Below are 5,680 nucleotides of genomic sequence, written 5' to 3' on the forward strand. Positions count from 1 at the left end.
CATCAAATTCCATCCGCATGGCATCAAGTTCGGGGGGAGAGGGCGGGCAGTTGGCTGCTATCCCTGCAACAGGAGTAACGGAGCACTTTTCAAAGGAACTCGCCTCACACCAAAAACCCCGAGGAGAAGAGACGCGGCTCCGGATCCGAGTCAAACCATGAGCGGGAAGAGCGTGCTGCCTTTATAAACAGGATGCCTCGACGCTTCGCCTTTCCACGCGGTTCTTAGAGCGCGCCACCCCCCCCACGCCCCCGGCAAACGCAACTGCAGGTCCAATAATGGCAGCCAGGCGCACCGTAGCGGGCACCAACTCGGACCTGAGCCGGACGGCCGTGGCACGGGCTTCCGCCATAGCCGAGCAGCTGCGCTACGAGTGCTCCGTCTTACTGGAGCTGTATGTGAGTAGCGCGCGCTTGTGTGTGTGTGTGTGTGTGTGTGTGTGTGTGTGTGTGTGTGTGTGTGTGTGTGTGTGTGTGTGTAAAAACTAGTCCACGGTCAAATGGAAAATGTACATAATGCGTGTCATGGGTGTAACTTTGCCTGTGCATGCTTGTCTCTGTGTGTTTCGAGAAGTATGTGAAAGAAATGCCAAAACAAGATAATAGTGTGTGTGAGAGACAGAAAGAAATGACGTGTAGGACAGCAACAAGTAGAGAGTGTAAGGGGGGGGGGGGTTCTGGCACAAACTCATGGAAGAGGACCTCCATCTCCTTCCTACAAGCCCATGGCCCTGAGGTGTGTGCTGGCAGTAATTACAAAGTTCCTGGTGCCCTGCCAGCTGGCTGCCTCTGTCCGCCCTTTCATGTCCGGCTTGGGGGGGGGGGGGGGGGGGGGGCAGCCTGGCATATTGCACCATCCTCCTCACTCCCTGGGGTTTGACCCCTCCGTTCCTCTATCCAGCCCATCAGCCTCTGGTGTTTGTTCTTATTCTGCCTCACTGACTGACTTGGTGGGGCATTGAAACCAGAGAGGCATTCCATTAGAGGCATATGTCTTAGCCTGTTGACGGCTCACGTTTTCTTACTGAATGTCAGCAGAGGTCTGAGCTGCATGCAGTAGCTCCCGCTTTCAGAGTACTGGGGGGTCACATATAGGCCGCTGTGTCACGCTGGTACTTGCTGGCAAGCAGGGTTTAACATCAACGCCTCTGTACAATGCCCCAAGCAAGCGTCCAGGGATCAGAACTTGCTGAAGCACTCAAAAAAATGTCTTTTGAAGAAAGATATATAAGACATCCACCGAGCTTTCCATTCCAAATGTCATACCATGTTTATTTATTTAATAAATAATCAACAAAAACCCCATAAACAACGGGTTTCTTCATGCTAAGCTAATGACCGTTGAGCTGTCGTCATCTTCAGCACTCTTCTCAAGTAACTCTTTCAAGTGCTATTATTTTACGTGTTTTTTGTTCTTACAGTCTGGAGTTATTAGAAATTGCAGATTTAATCCGCATACTTGTTGACTTAATAAAACTTCGTTTTGGGCCATAATCCCTCTTTAAAGACTTTTCTTTGGTTGGATATGTTTAATTCTCTCAAGCCAGCTGGATTGAGCCTGATGTGCATTAGGAGCAGATCCGTGTTGCCCGTAGACTGAACACAAGTGGATCGTGTCATCACGATGTCCCCCATTAGTTCGAGGGCCGCCGTTTCAAAGCCTTGAGTTCGCTGACACCGCCTTGGCTTACCATGTTGCCAGGTTGCTGGTGTTTTGCTCCCATGAACGGAAGTAACCATATTTGGAGTGCAGAGGAGTCCTGGCTTACAGCGAACTCCGCTGTCCTCGTGCTGTAAATCAATGGAGACTTTGAGGAAGCGCTTTGAGACAAAGAATACGCTTACAAGAACATCCAATTATTTGATATTTACTCTTCCACTTCCCTCCCCAGCTCCTCCTTCCCCTTCAACGCTGCAATGCTTTCCCCAAAATCACACCTTGGTTCTCACTTTTCCCACCTTCTATTTTGTTTTCTCCCTCCAGACGAAGAGGGAGAGTTTCACAGCAGACGTTGCCGACAGTCGTCTGGTGTCCGTACCTCCTCCTTCCGACAAGAGCGACAAGCTCTGGCGTCTCCAATCCGCTCTGCTCCAGTGCCGCAGTCTGCTGGAGAGCGCCATGGCCAGGGAGGAGGAGGAGCTGGGCGGCGGGAAGGAGGACGACTACGAGAAGCAGAAGAAGATGGTGAAGGACAGGCTCTCGTTTCTCCTAAACAACACCACAGAGCTCCTCCAAGCAGCTGGTGGCACGGCGGTCCCGGCTCCCAGCTTGGAGGGCTTAAAGGTAGAGATGGTGTCGACGTCATTGATGATGATGGTGGTGGAAGTTCTAGAGAGAAGTTAAGGTAGATCTTTGTGATTCCTCCCCCCCTCCCCCTATGTCTTATCAGCAGTTAGATGCCTCGGCCGGTGTGTTTCAGCTGAAGCTTTGGGTGTACCGGATCTTCAAAGAGTTGGAATACTGGACCAAGACGGCCATCACCACTCTGCAAGCGCTGCCAACCGCCCGAGGCCGGAGCTTGAGACGCCTTAGGCAATGAGATGGAGACAGAGAAGTGTGTGTGTGTGGGAATTGAGGTGCTCAGCCAATAACATGGTGTGAAGAGGAAACTGATGAGTGAAGACAGGCAGACGTGATGGTGAGAAACAGATCTCTGACACAGGGAGATGATGAGGGGGTTGAAGCGAGACCTTAGACCCAGAGGGAGAAAAAGACAATAACTGTATTCCTGGTGGCTGATAACGAGATCCACTGGAATGATTGCAACACAACTTATTTACTATATTTATTGTTTTTTTAAGGTGAAATCTATGGATTCATCTATATTCCGACATATGAAACGTGAGTTTCTTTCTTTCCTATTTTGGTATAAATGTAATTTAAGTGAACATCAAAATGAATTTGTTGATTTCTCACCTGCATTCCTTTTGACATGGCTGAGGTTGTTACTGCAGCCTGAAGGGTGTTTTTGGAATCATTCCATGTTACCTGCTGCGTGTATGCAGGGACAGGACCTGGGTGACAGCACCCTCTAGTGGGCACACAGATGCATTCCTTCTTTCTTTCTTGATTTTCCTCAGTAATGCTTATCCTAAAACATTACAGGGTTCAGAATGCAACAAGTGTGGTGCAGCTACCGAATGGAAACATGAGCAGGGAGTTTAGTGTTAGTTACCTTTTGTGATAAATGAACATAAAAATATATATATGTGCTTGAAAATTGTTTTAAATGCAAAAGTACCTGGTATTGATAAAATAAATCATATTTATTATATACATTAATACAATGTAATATATATATTCATCAATGATTTCCATTGGGCTCTGAGGGACCAGTGTGATGATGGACTTCTAGGTAACCTGCGCCAGTCTCACCTGGCCAGTTTCTCATTGAAAGTGGCCCCTCGCCATGAGCCTTGTCGTAGAAGAAGCGAAAGATTGTCACGGTTTGGGTCTGCTCTGTCTTATTTTGTAGTTTTCATGTCTCTGGTGTTCCTGGGTAACTTCACTTCCTGCCTTGTCCTGTCTTCCCTTGTGATTGTCTGCCGTGCCTGATCGTTTCCACCTGTGTTCAATCACCTGCACCTCCCTTGTGTATTTAAGCCCTGTGAGTCCCTTGTCTGGTGTGGCGTCATTACATGTCAGCGTTCATGTGTCAAGTAAGTCAAGTCTGTTTCGTGTTTTCAAGTCTTCAAGTCCAGGTCCCTGTTTTTGTCTGTTTTGTTTTCTCCTCCTTCCTCCCTTTTTTGGTTGGAGCGATTTTGATTTTGAGTTTTGACTATTAAAGCCCTTTTATTTTTCATCAACTCTGCGTTTGAGTCCTCCCTCTTTGCCCTCGACCACGCCCCCCACCTGACAGAATGACGCCACCACCTAAGGACTCAGCAGGGTTTGACCCAAGAAATCCGTTTTTGGGAACTCGCCTGGCATTTGGGGACCCACACGGCACGCAGCTGGCTGCCCGGCGCAACGCCAACCCTGGCTCGAAAACAGGCTCCAGGCAGCGCCCCGGTCACCGCCCTCGCCGCTCTCCAGACCCAGGTTGGGCCTCGCCGATGGAGGCCAGCGTCCAGCCCCCAGTCCTCAGCGCACGCTGGAAACAGGTGCTGGAGCTGGCCGCCCGCCTCCAGGCCAGGTACGACCCCCACGCCCTGGACCTCCGCATTCGGCGGCAGCGACGGCGCCAACCACGCCCGTCTCCGCCCGAACCGGCCCCAAGACCCACGCCCCCAGCTCCAAGACCCACGCCCCCAGCTCCAAGACCCACGCCCCCAGCTCCAAGACCCACGCCCCCAGCTCCAAGACCCACGCCCCCAGCTCCAAGACCCACGCCCCCAGCTCCAAGACCCACGCCTGTTCCGGCCCCCAGAGCCTCGCCTGTTCCGGCCCCCAGAGCCTCGCCTCCTCCCGTTCCGGCCCCCAGAGCCTCGCCTCCTCCCGTTCCGGCCCCCAGACTCCAGTCTCCGCCCGTTCCGGCCCCCAGACTCCAGTCTCCGCCCGTTCCGGCCCCCAGACTCCAGTCTCCGCCCGTTCCGGCCCCAAGACTCCAGTCTCCGCCCGTTCCGGCCCCAAGACTCCAGTCTCCGCCCGTTCCGGCCCCAAGACTCCAGTCTCCGCCCGTTCCGGCCCCAAGACTCCAGTCTCCGCCCGTTCCGGCCCCAAGACTCCAGTCTCCGCCCGTTCCGGCCCCAAGACTCCAGTCTTCGCCCGTTCCGGCCCCAAGACTCCAGTCTCCGCCCGTTCCGGCCCCAAGACTCCAGTCTCCGCCCGTTCCGGCCCCAAGACTCCAGTCTCCGCCCGTTCCGGCCCCAAGACTCCAGTCTCCGCCCGTTCCGGCCCCAAGACTCCAGTCTCCGCCCGTTCCGGCCCCAAGACTCCAGTCTCCGCCCGTTCCGGCCCCAAGACTCCAGTCTCCGCCCGTTCCGGCCCCAAGACTCCAGTCTCCGCCCGTTCCGGCCCCAAGACTCCAGTCTCCAGCCCCGTCCCCACGGCCCCCGACCATGACCCCGTCCCCACGGCCCCCGACCATGACCCCGTCCCCACGGCCCCCGACCATGACCCCGTCCCCACGGCCCCCGACCATGACCCCGTCCCCACGGCCCCCGACCATGACCCCGTCCCCACGGCCCCCGACCATGACCCCGTCCCCACGGCCCCCGACCATGACCCCGTCCCCACGGCCCCCGACCATCACCCCGTCCCCACGGCCCCCGACCATGACCCCTCCCTCCCACCCTCTTGGGACCGCCTGGAAGTCGGTCCTTGAAGGGGGGGTGGGGTCAGGGGTTGGGTCGGCGCCCCCGGCCACGACGACGCCGGAGCCGCACAGCTCGGCGCCCCCGGCCACGACGACGCCGGAGCCGCACAGCTCGGCGCCCCCGGCCACGACGACGCCGGAGCCGCACAGCTCGGCGCCCCCGGCCACGACGACGTCGGAGCCGCACAGCTCGGCGCCCCACGCCACGACGACGCCGGAGCCGCACAGCTCGGCGCCCCACGCCACGACGACGCCGGAGCCGCACAGCTCGGCGCCCCCCGAGACCCTGAGGCCCGGCCGCCGACCCGGCAGACCCCCCGAGACCCTGAGGCCCGGCCGCCGACCCGGCAGACCCCCCGAGACCCTGAGGCCCGGCCGCCGACCCGGCAGACCCCCAGAGACCCTGAGGCCCGGCCGCCGACC

Source organism: Pungitius pungitius, chromosome 9 (assembly GCF_949316345.1).
Source record: "Pungitius pungitius chromosome 9, fPunPun2.1, whole genome shotgun sequence".
NCBI lineage: Eukaryota > Metazoa > Chordata > Actinopteri > Perciformes > Gasterosteidae > Pungitius > Pungitius pungitius.